General features: G+C 46.8%; 1 protein-coding gene and 1 long non-coding RNA gene across 3 annotated transcripts in view; one reads left to right on the top strand and one right to left on the bottom strand.

The window, feature by feature from the left end:
* The window catches only part of WWOX (WW domain containing oxidoreductase), an 818,391-nt gene that overhangs the window by 396,526 nt on the left and 397,557 nt on the right, over positions 1-24,308 (bottom strand).
* On the top strand, positions 3,062-5,393 carry LOC114484023 (uncharacterized). 2 transcript variants are annotated; one of them, XR_003676480.2, is made up of 3 exons: positions 3,062-3,311; positions 3,814-3,873; positions 4,165-5,393. It is a non-coding gene; the product is annotated as an uncharacterized lncRNA (long non-coding RNA). The 2 variants fall into 2 exon arrangements; XR_008615494.1 differs by having other exon boundaries at positions 3,809-3,873.

The following is a 24,308-nucleotide window of genomic DNA, read 5'->3' as shown; positions in this document are numbered from 1 at the left end:
CCTGACCTACAGAACTGTGACCTAATAAATGGGCGCTGTTTTGAGCTGCTAAGTTTGGGGTGATTTGTTACTCAGCCATCAAAAAACAAGTACAGCAGCATACAACAATCCCAGCTTTCTAATGGAAACTTGCTTCTATTTATGTCGGGCTTTCACAGTCACTATACCTTCAGAGCAGAAAATTCTTAACACAGGAACTTAAGCACCAGAGCTGTATTAATTTTTTTTTAACTAATTACTAAAGAATTAATTCCAAAACAATATTTCTCACTAGTATTACTCATGATAGGACTATGATATTGGAGCCGGTGACTCTAGACCAGCTGCTATTGCAATTATTTTTCTATGCCATGTCCTACACAAAGTCAAGCGAAAAAAAACTTCAGACCAAACAGAATTTTCAATTTCTTCCACAAAAGGCTCCTGATCGGGTGGCACTGACTTATTCAAATATACTACATGGAGAAAAGCCCTACCGTGGGTATCTCTGTATCAAATATCATTAGTATAATCTCCCAAATTTCAGACAATGGAAAAAAAAAACAGCTTTGTAAATTTCTTCTTATAACCAAAATCACACACAAAAAGATGAGAACCCTTCAATGTCACTAATTTCTCTGAAGCAATATAACGGCAAACTCCTGAGGCCTTGGCTATTTCAGACAAAACAGAAAAATGTAGGTTCGGGAGGAAGCTGGGGAGCTGGGCTTTCTGCAACAGACTGTAAGCCAAGGCATAAACTGAGGTAAAAAACGTAAAACAGAGAGCTGGTGGGAAGCAGCCGCATAGCACAGGGAGATCAGCTCGGTGGTTTGTGACCACCTAGAGGGGCGGGATAGGGAGGGTGGGAGGGAGGGAGACGCAAGAGGGAGGAGATATGGGGACATATGTATGTGTATAGCTGATTCACTTTGTTGTAAAGCAGAAACTAACACACCACTGTAAAGCAATTATACTCCAATAAAGATGTTTCACAAATAAATAAATAAATAAATAAATAAATAAATAAACTGAGGTAAAGTATGAAATCAGGGGACGAAAAAAAGGATGGAAGTTGTGGTTTTGCGACCGTACACTGGGGGCCTGAAAGACAAATGCAGTGAGGATCGCCCTGTCCGTTGTGGCTACACATTCACACCGTTCAAGTCATCAGAGCACTTGACGAAGAAGCTACTGCGAGAAGGCAGTTTCCCTTGAGGAGGAGGACTGAAAAGAAGAAAAGGAAAGGCAGAGGAAATCCACGTGGACTACACAAAAATACATGCCCACTAAAACCCAAGCCGCTGGATGTTTGCCGACAGTACTGCTTTAAAATCCCATGCTGCTCTGGGAGCCATGGCTTCCTACAGGTTTTAAGAAGAAACTGTATTACCAAGGTGACGCAGGCGGCGCTCGAGGAGAGGGGAAAAAGTGGAGTAGTTATTTTTATAAATTCCTTGGCTAGGTAATGTCTTACCTCCCCCCTCCCCACAGCAGAATGTCATCTACTTGCCCCTCTGCACTCAACCAGCAGCCACATCTTATTTCTACATCCCTCCCTGGCGTGGACTGCCATGATCTCTTGCCTGGACGGTTCCGAGAGCACCTCTGCCGCCAGCCCTGCAAATCCATCCTTCTCACTGAAGCTGGAGGACACCTAACTGCACACTTAGTCCCCTTATTATGTGCAGGGTACCAAAACACCCATAAACTTTCCCAGGGCTTTCCACGACCGTGAAGATAAAATCCAGAATCTTGCCGGAATTCCCAAGGCACCTGGGGACTTTAGCCTTGTTTACCCTTCCTGTCTCACCTTTTGTCACCACTGTCCCTCTCCCATGCCAGGCTCTAGCCAATCAGAACCAAGTGTCCTTTGCCCCAGTGGCCAGACCTTGTCTGGATGCCCAGAACGTGACCATGAGCAACAAAGTCCTTGTCGTTAGGGGGATGACAGTCTGAGGTGGCCTGCAGAGGAGTCACCAGATGACCACGATGCACTCATGGTTGCAGAGGGTATTACAGGAACAGTGGAGGGTGGAGGCGTACCCACCGCACTCAAAGGTCGCGTGGACGGGGCGGCGGGTGAGGCTCAGGCCAGGCTTCCGGAAGAGCCAAAGTTAGCCTGGAGAAGGAAAAAAGAACATTCGAGGCAGGAGGCGCTCATACAAGGACTGCCTTTTCAGATCTGGGATCGGGGAGCTGAGATGCTGGCCAGCTCAATCAGTCACAGGTCTAGGGTCGGAGGGCCTAAGAGAGGCCACCGTGAGAGCTGGGGTATGCGTGGGTGGGTCAAGCATCCGTGTAGCTGCCAAGCAGGGCCTACAAACGCTGATGCCTCGGAGGGCTGGTGGGCACCATGCAGAACCAGAGGGCACGTACCCCACCTAGAGAGGGGACAGCCGCTGCTCGAAGCCAGCCCACTGGTGCCATGCGGGAGCACAGGCAAGTGATGCCAGCTCTGCTTTGTCAAGAGAAGCAGGGGATCCCGACTGTGATGTGAAGTCTCCCAATTTTTAATAGGTTGGCAATGAAATGATGTCACTGAGAAAACAAAAACCCAGCAGCCTCAAGGAGAAGACATCTGCAAGCCACCAACCTCCAACTTCTGGGAGGAGAGCTGGAAACGTGGATGGAGTGTCCAAGCGCTGCAAGGTTTCCTTGCTTCCTATCTGGGGGTCCGAAAGCGAAAGTGCTGAAAAGCAAGTTGATCCCCGGGTTGGGGGATGGGGTGGGGTGGGCAGCAGCAGGCAGGGGCCAGAGCTGCTCAGAGGGGAAAGGAGGCTCCTCTGGAGGCTGCACACGGAGCCAGGCCCGCAGAATCACAGCACGCCCGGCCCCGTCCATTGGACCATGTTGGCAACAAATATTCACCGAGGGCCTACTATGTGCCGGGCACTGTTCCAACACTCTGCAAAAGCGTAACACACAAAACCCCTGCCCTAGAGGGATGCACACCCATGTCCTCTTGCTGAGGAAATGATAAAATGGAACAGTCTTCAGGGGTTTTAGCAAAGGCTCCAAGACATAACAGGTTCACCCTTTCCAGCTTCAATCCCATTCTCTTTTTTTGAAAATCAGGCAGAACACATGGCCTGGAAGTGAAAGAGGCCCCAGAGGCCCAGGGCTCCAGCACCCCAGGACTGAAGGGCAAAGGGCCGTGCTCTCCTTGTTCCCTGCTGGACCCCGACATCCAGAAGAGTGCCTGCGCACAGCTAGTGCTCAGCAGCCGTCGCCAAATACGCTTGACAGTTTGGAGCTCAGAAGTATTACTGAGATTCCAGGAAAAAAAAAAAAAAAAAAATCACTAAAGTTGGAATTGGTTTTTGCATATCGTAAGTATTTCTCTTTCGCTTCCAGATCTCTAAGTGATGGTAGATAGGGATCTATCCTCTACCATCTCAAGGTAAAGAAATAAAAACAACTCTGAAAATAAGTCAGACAGAGAAAGACAAATACTGTATGATATCACTTATACATGGAATCTAAAAAATACAACAAGGTATGAATGTAACAATAAAGAAGCAGGCTCACAGGTATCAAGAACCAACTAGTGGTTATCAGTGGGGAGAGGGGAGGGGGTAGGGGATTAAGAGGTATAAACTATTAGGTATAAAATAAGCTACAAGGATATATTGTACAACAAGGGAAACACAGCCAAATTTTATAATAACTATAAGTGGAATATAACCTTTAAAAATTGTGAATCACTATATTGTACACCTGTAACTTACGTAACATTGTACACCTGTAACTTACATAATATTGTACAGCAATTATATTTCAATAGCAAAAGAAAGGATAATAATTTGTCCATCGTTCTGTTAACAAGACTAGGTGTTCGCAAATGGGCAGAATCAAAATCTAAGAGCCGGCTTCAGAAGAGGAGGAGAAATGGTACGTGGAATTCTCCCAGTCTGCCTTCCACATTTCCCTCCCTGCCCCTCCCTCATGACAATTCCCTTCCTCTTTTGATTTGATTTTAATATGTTTCAGACTCTGTTTCCACTCCCTGGGAAAACAAACAGAAATCGGTGTCACGCAAAAGCATACCTACATATTTTAATACTTAGTTCAATTCCTTCCCCAACACTGACACCGGCTCACGGGGGCCGGTGGTGAGCACCCCGACCCACATGCCTGTCAGACATCTACTTCAGCTGATCTCAGGTACCCTTTCGCTTGCAGATACTTTCTGATTGTGCCCTCATGCCAGCGCGGTTCAGATCGGGCCCAAGATGAATGAATCACCGCGGATATGGGAACAGACCGCTCCATCACAGAAATCCCCTGGCCGTTCCTGGTGCCCTGACCCCACAAGAACGCTGCCTCCACAAGTCTCGGGATCAGATCCCCTCTGTCTCGCCTGAGCCACAGCCTGACAACCCGCCATATGTTACCACGGGCCGGCGCCTCCATTTCTCCTTTTGTTCCATTTTTTCTTTCTTTCTTTTTAAAAGAGGAGGAGGGAAGTTTATTTCCAAACTCCCTCGCATCTGATGCGCGATGGGCTGGCATTTGCTGTTAAAGCAGAAAATTATAAGGAGGGCCTAATTGACCCTCCTGTGTCTTTGGAAAAGCCTGTCTGTGGTCTCTAATTGACCCTCTAGGTACCCACGGAACAATGAATGAATCTTCAGGAAATAATGGAGGGCGATGATTAATAGCCTGGGTCTGGCTGGACCTGTGTCTCTCCCAGCTCTTCCCCCTGCACTTTCCTTCTTCCCTGCATGACACTCGAGTCCCCGGATTTCATAAGCTGCGATTTATTATTATCGCTGAATAATAAACACCCTGCAGGCGACACTTTAAAAAATCGGACCACATCACGATTCTGCAGAGATTGGGGTAACATTTATGTAAGCTGGCATTCTCATTTTCTCCTTGGCTAATGCTCGGATGAGTCTTCCCCCACCCCGGCCGTTTTTTGTGGGCCGAGGCAAAACAGGAGGCTTCTCTCCGGTATCTAGTAAAGTCACTGCAAACCTGAAGCCCTTTGGAATTGGGAGGCTTTTTTTCCTATTCCGGGGAACCAAGAGTCCCCATTCCGCCTTGTTCAGGTGAGGAATAAAGGCCCTTCAGGAGTGCAGCGAATGACAATACTAACAGTAAAAAGTGACCTCCCTTTAGGGTCAAGTGTGTAACGGCCCCTCTTACACATCATCTTGAGATAATACTCCCGCAAGCCCTGAGACGGAGTCAATGCTATTATCCCCATTTTTCAGATGAGTAAGCTGAGGCTGCAGAGAAAGTAATTTGCCCAGAGTCACAAGGTCCCCATTTCTGTATGTCTCACAATGTTCAACAATACCTGTGCCAAATGTACAATACTAAAGGGAAATTTTTTTGAAATAATGGGTAAAAGAATAAAAAGGAATGAATGCCTTTCCTTTCTTTTAGTTTGGCTTTAAAATGCTCCTTTCCCCCAGACAGATCAGGAGAGTATACTTAAACTGAAAAATATGCATGTCTCTGGAAGATTATAAGAGGCCAGAGGGATTTTTTTTTCCTGTTTTGCAAATTCATAGCATTGACTATACTTTTAATTAGAAATTATTAAAAAGGAAGGGAGGGAGGGAGGGAGGGAGGAAAGATGGACAGATGGATGAACGGATGGATAAAAGCCACTGAAACTCAAATGGCAAGGGAGCCTCAAGTTGCCAGCCAGGCCCCACTGGGTGTTTCTTCTTCATCAGTGCTTCTTGAGAGAGGTGGCTGCCAGTGCAGCAGGATGAACGCCTGGGTAAGGATCACACCTTCTGTGAAAAGCATGGATCCTCTCCCGCCGCAGGTCTCACCTCCATCATCAGAAAGCACGGGGCCACCATTCAGGGTCATGGGCTGGGGCTGGGGGCTTCTGGGAGCCATCAAATCCAGGAGTCACTTTTGAGAGTGACTCAAATATAGAGAAGAGAGTTGAATAATCAAATCCATTTGCACTGAATGGAGAACTGCCATTCAAGGTCATAATTTTAAAATCAAACAAGACAGTCGGAAGACTGTTGGCCCAAAGGCAGACCCCTCCCAGGGCTAGTCAATTCCGAGACAGCCCATGCAGGAGCACCCCTTTCAAATGCAAACTAGCCCCTCCAGACCCCACACCCCCAATGCCTCCAGCTCTAGGTTCTCACACCCCACACCCTCCCACCCTATCACTCCACAGCCAGGAGCCAGACACCTGGGGGCAGCCCCTATAGCCCAGAGCCTGTGGAAATTATTCGGACCAGTCAATCCCAAGCCTTCTTGCCCGGCCTCTCCTTCTTACAGACACCACAGTAAAGGCTCCTGCCCACCCCCCACCCTGGCCCTCTGCCTTCTGACCAAGCTGGTGCCTCCCCGTGCACCCCCTATGGCATGGCCTGTGCCCTCTCTCTTGAGATCTGTGAGTATAACAAACCGCCTTGTTGATGGCACTTATCTCCTGATCTCAATATTTAGGCAGTAATAAAACCTATTAAAACAGGAAGAAAAGAAGGGAGGAAAGAGGAACAGAAGGGTGGGGGGGAGGGAGGGAGGGAGAAAAGAAAGGAAGATGATTGAAGAAGGAAAAAAGAATGAATTATAATTAACTTAAAACCTGTTTTTCTCTTTGAAGAGAAAACTAACAGAGCTGTAAAAGAACCCTCTTCTACTCTGGGTGGAGATATGCCCATTAAAGATACACGTGGGGGCTTCCCTGGTGGCGCAGTGGTCGAGAGCCCGCCTGCCGGTGCAGGGGACGCGGGTTCGTGCCCCGGTCCGGGAAGATCCCACGTGCCACGGATCGGCTGGGCCCGTGCGCCATGGCCGCTGAGCCTGCGCGTCCGGAGCCCGTGCTCCGCAACGGGAGAGGCCACGACAGTGAGAGGCCCGTGTACCGCAAAAAAAACAAACAAAAAAAAGATACACGTACATGGATGCTGGGTGCACAGGAGCTCCTAATGGCAGATCTTGACCTCCTGTCCAACGCTCAGCGTCCAGTGGGCTCCCAGACCCTCCCAGCTGCTTCTCTGACCAGGGCCACCTTACTCAGGAAATGAGCAGAGAAGTTAATTTCCTTGCATGACTGACAGTAAACACCCGAGGTGGACCTGGATTATAAAATGGTATCAAGCTATAAATAGAATCCTACTAGTCCCTTTTAAATCACTCGCGGTGCTTTTATTCATTAAGATTCAGACGCTATGGAGGGTGCAGATGTGCCTTCTCTCCTCCTGGATCCCAAATACAACACCCCATATGCAAACAGATGGCTTTGTATAAATCAGATGACAGTTTACAGGGTGAGATGTGGCTTCATCAGAATAGTATTACAGTCTCATCTGCTTGGGGGCAACAGCGTTAAGAAAATCCAGCTTTAACTGGAGGTCACATTTACATGTGAAATTTTGGGTCCGGGTAAGGAGTGTCTTGGTCTTTGGGTCACCACACCAGTGATCTCCCTATCACTTTCCTCCCAGAGGGGGCCCCAGGTAAGGTGTTAGGAAGCCAAAGATGGCTAGGCCCCCTACTAAGAGCTGGTTAACACAGACAGCCCAGGGCCCTCTCCCATTCAGTTCTCAAAATCTCCCTGGCGTTTGCTGTCACGTGTAAAAGCGGGTGGTTTTGCCGATTGGAAACCACATGACTGAAACAACACTTGCTTGGGCACTTAACCCAGGAACGGGAAAAGGTGAAAGTGGTTTCTGTTTATTTTTATCTCGACCGTAAAACAGAAGGGCAATCGTGTCCGTCCATCTCGGCGGAAGAAAAACAAAGCTGATGGACGATGACAGAGCTACTCTTTCAGGGATGCTTCACGGGAGGCTGGGGCACTAAGTGCTTCTCAGCCTGTCAGGATCCGAGGACCAAGGAACAGCGGCTGCAAGTGCCCGCCCCCTGCTTTTGGCATTCACCGGTCAAGGCAGAGGTGCGAAGAGCAAACAGCTACCAGGCACAGTCATCTAACTCTAGGATATTCCTTTCCTTTGAAAGAGTCACAGGAGCAGACCGCCTAAGCCCTGCCTCCCTGGACCATATTCCAGCACTGGCAGCGGTATGATGGATGTCCCTGTCTCCAAGACGGCAGGGAGGTGCTCTCCCATTTCATTACTACACTGGGTCAATTTTACGGTTAACATTTTAAGGAAATATAAATAAACATGAGTTCAAATGACCACTACCCCCTTCTGCTGAGAAAATTCAGGCACTGATACAAAGGTGTTTAGAAGACGAGCCACATAAGTAACACCCAGGAAAAAGTCTGGGAGAATCGTTTTCCTTAGGTTTCTTCCAAAACCAAGAGTATGATTCCTTAGTATCTGTACCACGGAATATATTGCCTACGATTCAGAATCCTAACTACCCAACATCTGCCCTCAAAAGGCTTTGTAACACATCCTAATAACAGATTCATCAATTAACCCTCAGCCTCCAGGCAAGTGAGAAGGTAAATCATCTCCCCTATTCCTTTTTCTCTTATTTCTTAAAAAAAGAAAAAAAAAAAATGATGTCAGCCCTAGCCTTGTTGTTCCAAATTCTCATTCCAAATTCTTTTTCCCAAGTTGCCCAAGTGTGAAAAGTATCATCTCCAAGCTGGCCCCTACCCCCAAATCCAACCATTTCAGCTCTGCTGCCATTCCCCACAGATCCAGGGAGTAAGGCATTTGACAAGAAGTTCCAGGGTTAACAAGGAATTCCAAAGCAAGGGCTTCCAGTTATGTCAGGAAGAAATAAAAATTCAAAAGATGGGCACTTATCCACAGTTGAAAATGTGTTCTTAGACCATGAAAATAAAAAAAAATAAATAAAAAGTTTTGCAATTATATATCCCAAAATATACGCTCCAGATGCCAGCAAACATCAACCCACAGGTCAAATCCAGCCCCTTGCTTGTTTTTGTAAATAAAGTTTTATTGGCACACAGCCATATCCATTTGTCTACATATTATCTAAGGCTGTTTTCACGACACATCACAATGTGGTAGTTGTGATGGATGCCATATGGGCCGCAAAGCCAAAAGTATTTACTATCTGGCCCTTTATAGACAAAGTCTGCAGACTCTGTTCTACACCAAAAATTACTTTATGTGACCCTCAAATCCTTGGATCTGCTTTGTCATCCTTTGACTATAAATGGAATGACCAAATAAGAACATGTTAATGAGAAGACTAATGAATTATTAATTTGGGTACAAGAGAAAGTCAAAGAACTCTTAAAGAGTTCACAACCATTATTTTTGAAATAAAAAAAATGAGATCTGTAGCAGGTACCTCAATTCAACCACCTGTATTTATTATGTAGTGTCAGGTGGTTTCAAAATGGGTATTTGCCTTGATTGTGAGGGAAAAAATTCTTCTTCCTTTTTCTTTTTTTTCCGATCCACTGTGCCCTTGTTTACTTTGCCTGGTCAAATGAGAAATGCTTTAAAGAGTCCCCATCTCAGATAAGCGTCCTGCACGACACAGGTTACTCGTATTTCGGTAACGCAGGTCATCTGAGAAGTTCGTTTTACCCCTAGGCTTGGTATCCAGACTGTAGGATGAAGCCGTTTAGGATATACTTGATTCTTATACTATGTAGTGATTTTGCTCATGTTGCTCAGTTTAATTTCCTTGCCCAGAATGATTTCCATTTGGTGGCTTACAGATTAGCCGCCTAACCTCCTAACGAGAGCTCTTCGATCAAATCGTCTGGAGAGGCCCCATGTCCCGCCGTTGCCAAATGACTGATTTAAGAGATGGACAAAAAGGAGACACACCCAAGTCCAGACAGTGTGATGAACGGTGGATCCAACTTTCTCTGAACTGCGTACCGTGAATTAATGGGAAACCCTGAAGAATTAAAGGGGGGGGGGTTATTACATAACCATGAATAATATTAAAAAAGTGATACTCTGCCGAAAAAGCTTTTGAGTGCAAGTGACTCGAACAAATATATTAACAGAGCTTACAGCAGATTCAATCAGGTTGAACGCTCCCCGGAATTTATTTTGAAATAAGCTTTATATATCCGCGATGTGAAGAATGAATCTATTTGTGACTGGCAGGACAGCTATTAACATGCAGATTTTAATTCTGCCTTAGATTCTGTAGCAGTCCCATTGTCACCCTCTTACTTCTGGCAACCTCTCCCAATTACAGACGGAGCACACCTCCCCAAATCTCAGTGCCACAATTATGCGCCAGCGAGCTAAGATTTATTTTTCTCACTTTATTCTAACTTCTAAAAAAATCACTGCAAATGTGTATTATCAAGGCGCCGAAGGAGCTATTACATTTAAAAGTATGTTACATCACTCCAATCCATCCATCTGTTGGAAACGCCAATACAGGGCTATATTCGGGGGACAAAACTTAGCAGTTAGGAGAGAAAATCTGCCTTACGAAACCTAGGCGCCCATTAACTTACAATTAAGCCGGGATGTTAATGAGGTTACGGGGTGGGACGGGTTTAACGGGCTGCAGCCAAAAGGCAAATATTGAAGTGAAGGCGTTTATTTTAGAACCAACAAGCCTGAACTGAACCACTACAAGGAATCCCATTAGCATTCTGGTTATTGGGCAAAACCATTTCATCTCTAAAATTAATTAAATAAATGGGAATGACCTGGGACCGTTTCGGTGGCAAGCGGACAGGGCGGCGCCGCACGAAAGGCAAACCCTTTCAGAGTCAACAGGCCCGTCCGTTCCTGGAGAGGTGACACGGAAGCGGACAGGACGTGAAGGTGAAAAATACGAGGCACCCAATAAGCCGTGACATGCTTTGAAGGAGTGGGCAAAGCAATTTTTTAAATAAAGTCTATTTTTTGTTATTATTATTTTTTAAAGTAGGGAAAGCATGCTTTTGGATGGAGATACAAACTAGGTTGAAGGCTCACCATTTAGAAAATTCCGATTCTGTCCTGAGTTGCCCGTATTGATTTTTCCAAGCCATCTGGATTTTTATGGCAATGAAGATTCATAAACTATATGGCAAGGAGAAAGTAAAGATGAGGTCAAGGGCCACTGCCAGGGTTCTGAAGAGAATCAACAGCACGCCCTTGGTTCAAATCGGATCCACTCCCCAAGAATCTCTGGATCACCTAATGAATGAGGAAGGGAGGTATGGGAAGCACTGATTAGCAGGCGCTACCCAAGCGCTGGCCGCTACACGTCAAGGGCACATGCACCGCAGCGCTGTTTAAACCTGGTGTCTCGGTGCCTCCTGTCGCTTATGAGCTGTGTGACCTTAGAAATGCATCTAGCCTCCATGTTCCTCACTTTGTTCATCTGTAAAACAGGGATCCTTATGGCATCCCCTCTAGCAGGATTGCTGTATTAAATGGAAGGGGCTGATACTCACAAAGACACTAACAGTGTCTCCAATGTAAAAGGCTCGATAAAGATTAGACTCACCCATCCCCGTGGGTTGAATGTGAGAGATATTCCAACAGCTCTGGTAATTCTTTGCAAGAACCGTTAGGCCCAAACTTTTCTAGGCTTTTCTAGGTAACACTTGCTGAAGCAGATCGGACTTTCTCACGACATGTTCCCTGGACCATCTGCACCAAAAGAACCAGAAGGGCTTGTTTAACATGCAGATTCCTGGACCCCATCCTGGATGGATCGAATCAGAATCTCTGGGGAGTGGGGCCCAGGAACTGAGGTTTTTAAAGTAAGTTCATGATTGAGTCTTAGGGACCTAGAAGTTTGGAAAATTTCTTGTTTCAACAAACAGGATGTAAGCAACGGAATCACAAACTTTTCTTGAGCAAATTTGCTACAATCCCACAGCATTAGACATGATTACAAACAAAGTGATGAAACTATGGATCCACTATTCCTTTGAACCATCTCTCACCCCCATTTTCCAGGCGTGGGTCACGCAGGCTGCCTTTCAGTTGCTGGAACTTGCTGGATACAGGACAGGGCCTTAAAGTCCTGATCACACCTACTGCTTGCTTTCCTCCTGGTCCCAGGCCTGTCTCCTACGTGACAGCCTGCTTCTCTTTTCATGCCTCATTCCAAACTCACCTCCTCCTCAGGGAAGACTTCTCTACCCCTAAACAAGGTGAGAGTGGCCTGTTCTAAACTGCACTAGTTAGTACATTACACCCTTTGTCATATCATTAACCACCTAGCAATGATTTAATTATGGGATTTAAAAAAAAAAAGACACTCTTTCCTGAAAACGGATGGAGGGTAAGGACTGTTTCTTCCTGATTCATCATAAGATCCTAAGATCCCTCATGCCCAGCATGGAGGGATTACACCCTTTGTCATATCATTAACCATCTAGCAATGATTTAATTATGGGATTTAAAAAAAAAAAAAAGACACGCTTTCCTGAAAACGGATGGAGGGTAAGGACTGTTTCTTCCTGATTCATCATAAGATCCTAAGATCCCTCATGCCCAGCATGGAGGGTTCATGGACTGAATTGTGTCCCTCCCAGATTCTTATGTTAAAGCCCTAAACCCCCAACGTGACTGTAATTGAAGATAATTTAATTTAAATTATCTTCAAAGAGGTAATTCAGGTTAAATGAGGTCGTAAGGATGGACCCTAATCCAATAGGATTGGCAGCCTTATAAGAAGAATATATGCCAGGGAGGTGTCCAACGCATAGAAGGATGACCATGGGAGGACACAGCGAGAAGGCCACCATCTGTGAGCTAAGGAGAGACATCTCAAGAGAAACCAACTCTGCCATGACCTTGATCTTGGGCTTCCAGCCTCTAAAACTGTGAGGAACCAAATTTCTGTTGCTGAACCCACCAGTCTGTGGTGGGCAGCCCTAGCACACTAATAAAGAGCCTGTTCCAGAGCCGGGAGTCAAGAATTGTTCGATGGCCAACCAGGACCACCGGGCATCGCCGTGCTCTCTCCACCCTCACTATGCCTGGGGGAAATCAGAGACAATCTGCAGACAGTCCACAAGCAGAAGGCCACGGTGGTCATGCAGGTAACGGCTTCCTCTAGAACCATGGTCTGGAACTTGATGTCAGAAGGGGGCTTGTTCTCACATGTAGGGGACTGGTTGACAATACGGGTACCACGTAGTCCCCTGTGGCAGAGGCTGTTGGCTGCCTGCTCAAAAGCCATCACTCCCCCCTCCACCCCTGCTAACGAAATTCCTGTCTCCCTGCGCTGGGACCTGGACTGTCATTTAGACCAGACAGCTCTCCTGATTCTTGTAAACTGCACCCCCTGGCCTGTCCGTGGGAAGGAAGTCACTGCCTGATCACACCACTCTCGCGAGTCCTGGGGAGCTGAGACTCAGCCTTTTTAGAAATCAGCACACACTGATGATTCTTTGGTATCTGCTTGGCAAGAGAATCCTTAAAATGAGAAAGAAAACTGAATTCCCATTTAGGTTGTCACCTTTTTCTAGCAATAATCTCGTTTTTAATCATCTCACTTGAACCCGCTGTATACTGCAGTGAGTTAGAAAATGCCTTTGATGCCACACAGTTCTGGGTTCTTACAGCGCCGCCACTCCACAGCTCTCAGGCTCGGCCCGTCACTTAATGCAGCCACGGTTTCCTTATCGGGAGATGAGGAACCATTTATGAATTGGACATGATATCTACTTAGTAAGGCTGTTGCGAAAAGTAAGTAAGATAATGGACCAAAGTGATCAGCACAGTGCTGTCAATAAATCATAACCACAACTGCATTACTATTGAGTCAGATTTTATTATTAATTAATAAGCGTTGGCACTTATTGAAAGACGTCTGCTGTTTAACAATTATAAACAGAGAGAATGCTAGTATCAGTTCTCTGTGTCCTTACCAAAATATTTGCTCTCAAAGCTCAATTTTTTATTCACTGGAAAGAGCCTGCGCCAGATCTTGGTCAAAATATGCAAATCAATTAATTCCTCAGTTTTTTTTCTGAAAGGAAACGTGGGTTTCTGCTTGCGAGGCTTTTCTTACTGTAGTAACCGCCGAGCCTTACTACTGGAGGTTTTAAAACTAAGGGATGTAAGTCTACGTACAGATTATCTTTCATCACAGTGTTCTAATTTGACAAGAAATTTATGGCAGGCTGCTGAAACGCTAGTTTATTGATGATCAAGGTATCAACTGTCCTTGATGCAAATAAACAGCGTTTTTGATTCATAAGCAGCGAGACAGGGCACCTACTGGTCCAGGGGGCTATGCAATTTACAGGCATTCAATTCTCATCGATGCATTGTCAGTATATCCAAGGCATCTGACAGGTTCCTGTTTCCAGGATGGATGTTCCCTCCACAACCCAGGGAGCACAAAAGCTAAGGTCTGGCCTTACAGGCTTAAAGCCTCAGTTATCACTGAGGATTTAATAATGGGAACTGTCCTCGGCCCAAGAGTTTTCTATTCCAGGCCTTTCGGGATCGGGTACATTCAATACAGTACTTAGGACAGGATTCGGCAACCACTGGAAAGTTTCCATGTCAGGGTCCAGACCTCTGTGGAAGGTGCTGGCTAGAAGTTTCAACGGCCAAGCAATGACCCTCAGAGTGGATGCTGAAAAGGAGGATCGTTCTCACATGTAGGGACTGGTTGTCAGTATGGATGCCACGGAGGACCCCGGGGCAGAGGTTATGGGCTGCCTGCTCGATCGCTACCATTCCTCCCTTCCCTCTTGCCAACAAAATTCCAGGCCCCTCCCAGGCCCAGAGTAGGAGTCTTAACTTGTGGGAGCCGGTTGTGGTGTTCTCATCTTTCTTGCTGAGACACAGGCAGATATGTGATATCATTCTGGTCCATGTGTCATGAGGAGGGTTCTGTTGGCAGAGGCGTCTGGGAAGAGGTTATTGCCTCTTTAAATGGTGCACAAGGTAGGCACATTCTTATCTCCTTCTGCCTCTGGTCATGGTTATCCGCAAGTCATTCCGGGGACTTGGGCAACCATTTTGTGACCATGAGGTGAGAGCCTGCCTGCGAGGATAAACCAATGTGCTGGGGAAAGCAGAGTAGAAAGCCAGAGTTCACCCAGGGACTTGAAGATTAAGTCCTTGAATTAACCAAATCTGAAACTGCTTGACCTCCACACTTCTTTTGATGTGAGATAATACATTTTGCCGTGCTGGTTGTCGTTCAAGCTACTTTTAATGGAGTTTCCTGTTATTTATAGCCAAAATGACTCCATCTTTCCCCCAGCGCTGGAGAACATCCCCTCCCTTAGCCCCAATACCTGAAATTACACAAAATACTCACCTTCTAAGTGGAAAGTGCCCACTGAGTAGCATCGGGAATGGGCATCCTAATTTAACGTGGCTGCATTTTAACTGTTTGCTTCTTACCTGAGACCGGTGGGATAGCCCGAATAAAGAAGGAAGGCATGCCAAGTTGGGAGGGTAGGCTACTGGCAGGAGGACAAGCCTAGCAGGCACTATGGCACAGGACTTGGAAAAGACACCGTTAGGTTCCTGGGAGGAATCAAACAATTGAAGAGATGTATACAAAGTCTGGACAGAGGCTCCAAAGATCAGCTTCCCCTGCTTTCAGTCTCCTTCTGGGGATAGATATCTGGGAATCTTGCGCCAGGTGTGGGAGAGGTCCGTTCCCAAGGGGAGCGGGCAGCCCTGTGGGGGGCACAGCCCTCAGCAGCAGCACCAAGCAGATTCTTGTGAGAGGCACAGTAGGAGAGAACGGCCAATACCCACTGCCCGCCTTTCCTTAGTCCCAGAAGGCTAACGATGCAGTGGAGAAATGCCCCCAGTTAAGCAAAACAGAACTACTTCCCAGCCTCCCTTGCTGCTAGGTGTAGTCATGTGACCCAGCCCTGGACAATGAGATATGAGCGCTGAGCTGTGCTTCTGGGAAAACTCCTTACAGGGAGCTGACTCAGTGGGAAGGCTCATCCCTCCTTCTGCTTTCTGTGGCTTGGAACCGAAATGGAACTAAAAGTAGCAGTTCCAGGAGCCATCTTGGATCAAGAGGCAATCTTTTGAGGATGGAAGCCAAATGGCTGAGAATGAGGGGAGAAAAAATTAGGAGCAATCTTTGACGCCTTAACAGAACTATCAAGTCAGTCCTGGACTAGCTGCCTAGTCACGGACTTCTTTTAAGTGAGAAAATAAGCCCTCATGTGTTTAAGCCAGATTTAGGTTTTCTGTTTTATGTCCTTGAACCAAGACCTAACTGAAACAGTGGCATTTTTGCTATCCCAGATGACTGCTGCTGTCATTTGACTATAAAATTGATGACAGTAATGCCTTAAAATGTCTTTAAGATATTTTAATTCTCATTTCTCTGCTGAAAGCCTGTGGATTCCAGGTTCAAGCGCTTCTTTTACTTTAGTAAGAACTTACAATGTGTGAGACCAAGGAACAGTTACCCTCACACCAACGCACGTTAGTATGCATCTGTCACACCAAGAAACACCTCACGAGGGGACATGATCTTCCTCCTCGAAAAAGGAAGATAATCTCAGTCATCTCACTGTAAACCTACCGCTCATAAATTTATCTTAATTTTATTCAAAAGTGGCTTCTCATGCACGCTCTTTCAGTGTAAGTTTCCTAAATTCACTGTTTCCTGCCTATGGTGGCATTTCCTTCAATACGTTATAAATAAGCCTCTAGGTCTAGTATAATGGGGTTCTGAACAGAAGCATGTCTTTTTCTCTATTCCCAAGATTGACGGTATTAAGCAACAGGCTAGCCCCTTAACTCATTTCTCTGCAGGCAAAAGGAGCATCGTTTGGGTAAAGCCTCAGAATGTGCACACACGTCCGGTGTTCTTCTCCTTCGGGGCACATGGGGACATTATACGTTCCCACCTCCCACGGGTCAGGTGATTGGTTCTGACCAACAGGCTGTTGAGTGGAGGTGACAGGTGACATTCCAAACCAAAGCACAGAGTTGCTGTCACGACCATGTCCAGTGGTGAACAAGAAGGCCACGTGTGCCAGATGGTGCAGCTAGGGGACGATGGAGGCAACAGCAGCTCGGGTCCCTGAGTGACCGTGTGTGCAGGGACCCTGCCAAACCATATCGGGCATAGAGTGTGAGCAAGGAATAAAACAGGCGCACCGTGTTTAAGTGCTATCCCTTTCCCACTCACAACCCTTATCTGCACACACACACACAGCACACACATATACTTTTGTACCAGGAAAGAAAAAAATGTTTGCTATTTTGCTTCTGCTATCCTCCTATCATTTCACTATTGGTTCTGGCTACAGAAAGAGATTGGGCTAATGGCCTCCGGGATTAGACTCTGATGACTCCCAGGTCCCTCATTTGGGTTTTAACTGAGCACCCCATGTTGACTTTCCCTGCATTAAGAAAGAAAGACAGAAAATGAAAGCACTTGGAGTCGATTATCTTCCCTTCTGACAGAAATGCTTTCACTGAATTATGATTCAGGGTTACGTCAGTTTGGGTGGGGTGATATAAGAATTGTCTATTCGAAATGTATTTCCGTGACTTCTATAAAATCGCAACTGAGCGCAGCATTGCTTGCTGGATCACCCAAGGCCTCACGAGTGGACCTGTGAAGCAGGCACCCACCGAAGTACAATTCCAGCGAAAACATTCACCCGTGCAGACTGGCTGGAGGGTCACAGTTTTCATTCCCTGACGTTCGTGGTTTGCTTCCAGCCTCAACTATAAGGGAACCTGGGACCCAACTCAAGGCGCAACCAAAGACACAGGTTTATTCTAAGTTCTTGCAGTGTTCACTCCGGCCTTCTTCGGACTGTCACTCTTTTCTCCTGATTTTCACACTCGACAAGATATTTTACGTTTTTCAGCTTGAAGAACACAGAGTCCATCACCTCATACAAAGTTGGGAGTTCTATCCTTACCCAAGTGTCCACATTCAGGAAAATGGCACCGGGAAGTCACTGGGAAGGATCATCTAGCCAGCGTCACTTACGGGAGGACCTGAGGTGTACCAGTGGGTGATTTGCACCGACATCTCACATCCTGAAATATTAAGTGCTGAAGGAAATTGGGAGATTGGTCTAGGAAGCATTACTTCCAGAAAAACCATGAAGACTGTAAACCCAGGTGAATAGTTGGGGTCTGCCTGATTCACACTTCTAACCCGTTTACAGCGGCTCCCTGGTAACTGGCTTCAAGCAAGATGCAAACCTGTGAAAAACAGTCCCACCGGTTCTTGGCTGATTCTTAAAAACAAAACAAAAAACTTTACATTTTATTTTTCACATTACGAAAGAAATACACGTTCATGAAAGGAGAAAATGCAGAAAAGGAAGGGAGGAAAAAGCAGAAACAGCAATAAATAACACTTACTGGTACATTTTGCATATAAGCCTGTGAGGCGGGTACTATTACAGCAATGACTCTGCAGATAAGGGCTTGGACAGGTACCAAGGCTAAACTGCGTATCCAATGTCACATCTCTCAGCTAATTAGTCAGGAGGGCAGAATCTGAATCCATGGCTATCTGACAAAGTTCATTAACTTATTCTTGAACAACTAAATTACACCTATCCAGCCAGAGCCACTGGAGATAGCTCGGTGTGTTTCTTGCAGTCTTTTTCTATGTGTGTACCTATGTGTGTGTGTGTGTTTATAACAAAAGTAGATTTTAGACAGTATAGGCAATGCTGTGAATTGCTTTTTACACTTGAAATAAATTGAAGTTCTTGGGACTTCCCTGGAGGTCCAGTGGTTAAGACTCTGCACTTCCTGGGCTCCCCTGGTGGCGCAGTGGTTGAGGGTCCGCCTGCCGCTGCAGGGGACACGGGTTCGTGCCCCGGTCCGGGAAGATCCCACATGCCGCGGAGCGGCTGGGCCCGTGAGCCGTGGCCGCTGAGCCTGGGCGTCCGGAGCCTGTGCTCCGCAACGGGAGAGGCCACAACAGTGAGAGGCCCACGTACCGCAAAAAAAAAAAAAAAAAAAAAAGACTGCGCTTCCACTGAAGGGGACGCAGGTTCTATCCCTGGTCAGGGAACTAAGATCCCGCTGGCCGTGTGGAATGGCCAACATAAATAAATAAATATATATATATATACATACACACACACATACATATATACGTATATATATATATATTAAAGTTCTCAAACTATGTTACGTTCTCTGAGTATTTTCAAAGGTGTTTCAAAAGTCTAAATTAATTTTATCTACTCCACCCCTACCCCGACCCACTCAGCCAACAGCAATCAACTGTGTAACAGTGGGGTACGTAATTCTCATAACGATCTCCATTGGATGAAATAAGTGAGATATCACAGGAACCCACAGAAACTCACTGCTAACACAGGGAATAATAATCAGAACCTGGAGAGGAGCCATTACACACAGACGTGAACGGAGGTGCTTTCCATGGTCAGGGAACATGGTAGTGAACATCGGCATGAACGAACAATTGGCAAATGACGTCTTGTTAGTATGCCAAAAACAAAGCTAATTCTTTGCTTCTTTTACCCCAGATCAGTGGTCTTCATGGACACCACTTATGCCCATGACCAAGGACTAATATACTCGCAGTCAGGAAACGTGTTTGAATATCACACATTACACGTACGTGGGAGAACCATGTTCCGAGCAACACAACTGTTATGTTTGGCACCAAAGCTCAGAGTGAAGAATGTGCTTAAGTGAAGAAATGATCACCCTTCACAACTGACATATAAAAACTTTTGGGTTTGTGATTCTCTTTTCCATCGTTCCCTGCTGCGGGATATTAGCCCTGTCTGTTGTCACTGTTTTGCTTTTTTCAAACATATCTACATATATGAATATGTCACTCTCTCAGACAGACACTGACCACGGATCAGAAGCCAGAGAACTTGTGTTGGTGGAAGCAGAAAAGAAGGACTGTCGACTCTACTTCTTAGGTTGCTATGTGGCTTGTGCGCGCGCGCGCGCGTGTGTGTGTCAGACCAGAGAGACTCTGAACTGGGAAATATGTGTGTTTAAATCTAAGTGTGGTGTTATAAATTTATACTGGAGCTGATCCTATCTATGAAGAGAGAGTAAATTGCTCAACAGAGGTGCATTAACAGCAAGATAAAGAAAATGAACACATTCCAGCATCAAGTTTAAACGTTCTGGGGGTCATCGCCTGTGTTAGATTATCTCTTGCACCTCACCCCAACATTAGCATTCGTAATTACCAGCTGCCTCTCTTTAGAGGGAAACCATGCTTTGGCGAAGCGCAGAAATTTCATTTCCCAGAGAACCCCTGCAAGTACAATGTGTACAGATACCGCACGTGCAAATCTTTCCAGACATGGAAGAGAGTTTAGAAATTGTTCGAAAGGCATCTGTGTGCACCCTAAAATACAACGTCTTTGGACCTGAAGTTCTATTTCTGTCAACAGGAGTTAGCCAAATATTTTGCACTTATTCTGTGCCCACTTCTTATCAATGCAGAACTGCTCACCGGAAGAGAAGTACCCTCTTTAAAATTCTACTGTAATTTCTCCCCCTAAATAATGCCATGAGTTTTCTTTCTTGAACTACAATAGGTTCTGTGACAAGAGTGGCTACCACATGCCGAGCAGAGAGGCAGAACGCTGAGTGTTTGTGAGTCATTTCAATTAAACCTCGCAAAAATCCTCTAGGAGTAGAGCGAGTCTCACTGAGGCTTCGAAATGAGTCCTCGTGTCAGAGAGCTGCGTGATTTTTGCGCCTAATTACTAACCTAAATGCCGCAGTTCAGGTCGACACATATTTACTGAGCACCTACTATGTGCCACACACTGAGAAACTAGAGGAGAAATGAAACAATTTCAACACCATATAATTAAAGGGCTATGAGACAGGCAAACACGAGATGCAAGGGGTACAATTTCTCTAAATGCTTTGCAACACAAGATGGTAACTCCCGTCTCGAGGTGCTTCTGTGGTCTCTAAAGTGCTTCCTTACCAACACTCCTCTACCTGTTCACTCCTCCCCAGCCCAGTCCCCCCAGCGAAGGGACATGGCTTTGCTTGCTGTCAGCTAATGGAGGAAATTGCAACAGAAGAAACACAGAAACAAGCTAAGTGTTCACATGCACCTCTCAGGGACCATTTGGAACAAAATGAACAGAAATAAACAATCCTCCAATATCAGGTGACGTATTTTATGCTTTCCACCCTGAGCTGGAGGAAAATCAGATGCTGGTATGAACAAGAAGATTAACCCGGCCCCTTAACAGTCAAATTTATAACTAGTAAAGGGTTATGAAAAATTCTCTCTCCATGTGGAGCGCAGGAAAGTACAAAGTCTTTGGAGGCATGGGATGATAAACTACAGCTTGGGCAATAAGCTCAGGAAGGGAATAAGAAGTTCAAGAGTTCAGCACGTGTGTGTGGAAAGGTGTTTAGTTAAAGAGAAGGGCCAGCTCCACACAAAGGCATGGAAAAGTCATCCTTAGAGCCACTTCATCTTCACGACGACGGGGAAGACGGCGGGCCAGAGTACACACACCAGGCCTCCTCGCGCACACCGCGCAGAGGCTTAAGACTCACTTAAGGCTCACGGGGACGTTAAAATATGCAACAAAAGGAAACACACAGAGTGCTGGCAGCACTGCCTAGATAATGTGATCTGGGCAACGCGGTCCCGGCCACCCAACATAAATGTGATATGAACACTTCTCCCCCTGCTCCACCTGCGCCCCGGCCTTTTTTTTTTTTTTTTTTTTTTTCTTCAGGGTGAGTGATAGATTAATTAAAGATTACAATCTATCTTCTTCAGAAGGCCAGAGAATTGGACTTGCAATCAGCAACTTAATTTTCTTTCAGGTAACTGCCCAACTTCAATGTGTTCGCCCCAATAAAATAATTTCCCCCTTCTGTGCAAGCTTGAAATGCCCGTGCTCGAGTACCACGGTGCTCAGGATTTGCCCTGTGACTCGCCCCTCATCTTCCAGTTTTCAGGAACTGGGGGAAAGGTGAATTTCATTTACTGATTACCAGAGGGCTCCGGAGAGATAGGCCAGGGCTGTTGTAATGGGAAAGCGGGCCCCGACTCGGCCTCTGACAGCCTTCCTGAGAAGGCCAAGGCCGGCGCATTTCCATTCTGGAGTGCCTTCCACGTGGCAGACGGTGCTAACCGAGGCAGGTGAGAGGCCTGCGTACCGCAAAAAAAAAAAAAAAAAAAAAAATTAAGGCATTGTCAGGCCAGAAGCTGCCTCGGACTCTTGGCAAGTGTGTTGACTCAGTATGAAATAATATAAACAGAAAAGAACAATATTCCCTGTTTTCTCACTCCAGGCACTTTCGAGGCTGGGAATCGGTATTCACTTGGAACGGGCCAATCCAGCCTCTTCACCAGTCAAAAGGAAAGCTCGTCCATCCCTGCCTGCCCCTGTCCCATATGGACTGCGGCAATGGGGGTCCTGACTCGAACGCCAGTCCCCCAAACAGCTGCAACAGCAAAGCATAACGAAACTCCCTCTCCCTGCCTGTGTACAGATAGGGTTTTAATAGGTGGATGTGTTTCCAGTTACAGGGTACATGGCTTAAGCCTCCCCCCGCTCCCCACGTCAGAGTAACCGGTCGGAATGCAAGACACAAGCGAAAAGGTAAATCACATAATGGCTCTGAGGACGACAATAACGACAGTTTGGTGAGTTGAAAGGCAGTGGGTCCAGCAGTTACAGGCTCAGTGTCTACAGTCAGTGGGAAAAGCGACTCCACCAGGTCATAGGAACTGTATGACTTAGGAAAGGTTATATCCTAAACCTTTACGTACCCACCTGGAAGACGCACATCCCTTACCACTGGGGTGTTTGGGGATTAAGGATTAAGTGGCAGGATGGACGGACGGATGGACGGACGGATGGACGGACGGACGGACGGATGGATGGACGGACGGATGGATGGGTGGGCGGATGGACGGATGGATGAGTGGATAGATGAGTGGACTGATGGATGGATGGGTGGATGGAGGGAAGGGAAGGTACTGACTTTAATATTTAAAAGACTTGGTCTGCAGCCAGCACAGAGTGCCCAATGAGAGGATTGTGGTGTCGTTATGTTGAGACATCTGATCAGACTACACAGACGTGAAAATTAAAAGAGAAAAGAAAATCCACACAGTCTAGAGGCAAGTCACCTACTCTTGTCTTCACTGCCATCAGTCTGCTCTCCCCTCCCTCCCCCATCATGACCTGCGGCACCAGAAGCCAGGCCTTAGCTGGCTAAGCAGGCCCCACCCCGTGCCTGCCTGGGGTTGCGCCGCCGGGTGGTCTGAGACTGCACTGATTCCAGGGTAAGGCCGGAAGGGGAAGACGTGCCTAGCCCTGTCCTTGGATGCCGTCTGCACTGGGGTGTGGAGAGGCAGCGGGAAGGTGCTGAAAGAGAAGAGGAATCAGAGCAGGCCTGACGCAGGGAGCGCGTGGCTCAGCGGCAAAGCTACATCCCAGGGTCGCCTGGGCAGCCGGTTCCGGAAAGGACAAAAGGTCGCAACCTCCCAGACCTGCTGGCCACATGGGTCCGGGGGGTGCTGGGGGCGGGCAGCTTCTGTGTCGCTGGAAAGATCACCCTCCTTCTGGAAGGATTCAGTCATCACGAATTCATCTGGCGGAGAACCTCAGACCCTGCAATTGACCGCGGATGAAAACACTGAGTTCCAGGAGGATAAGATATTTACACTAAAAACTTAATTTAGTGGAAGTGGAAGCGAGGGGAACAGGGCCCAAGCACACCCAATGACACTTTCAAGTGCCTGTGTCCTCCACGGGGGAGAAACGTCTGATGACAACGTTTTATGTCAGGCTGTGTGTATGGTAAACGTACGGATGATAATGCCAGCCAGCATTTAATGACTGCCTAGTGTATACAAGGCACGGCGGTGGGCAGTTGAGAAATGAGCTATAAACTTGCGAACACCCCCGGGCGGGGTCCCACTGTCGCTGAGGACACAGAGAATATTGAGAGCTACCATTCGCTGAATGCTCGGTGTGTATCGGGCACCGTGCCGGACACGAGACTTTGCCTGCGGGCGTCCCAGTCCCCTTCCAGCTTCTCATCTCCACTTGACCACTGAGGAAGCACAGTCCTACCAAGCCCAAATTCTTCGCTCAAGGTCACACCTTGGGGGAAGTGACAGAGATGGATTCCCTCTAACCCACGTCTGATTCTTTTCTTCCTCTGCCAAGGCTGCCCACAGAAACAGCATTCTCGGGATTCCTGAAGGTGCCTCATAACAAAGACCACGTACTTAACGATTACTGGGAAGAAGAGGTCATTTCAATTGCCCTTATTCAACGACAGTCAGAAGACACCAGCCACGGTAGGCCTTCTCTTCAAGACTGAAGCATCAGACACAAACGAAGTCTCATTTCTGAGGGTCCCTAATGTCCCCTTCCCCCTCTGTTTCAAGGGGAGTGTGTATGTGTGTGTGTGTGTGTGTGTGTGTGTGTGTGTGTACAAAGAGCTATGGAAGGGCTTCCCTGGTGGCGCAGTGGTTGAGAATCTGCCTGCCAATGC

Source organism: Physeter macrocephalus, chromosome 17, assembly GCF_002837175.3.
Source record: "Physeter macrocephalus isolate SW-GA chromosome 17, ASM283717v5, whole genome shotgun sequence".
NCBI lineage: Eukaryota > Metazoa > Chordata > Mammalia > Artiodactyla > Physeteridae > Physeter > Physeter macrocephalus.
Note: the sequence above shows the minus strand (reverse complement) of the source record. Positions and strands in the feature narration are given on the sequence as shown.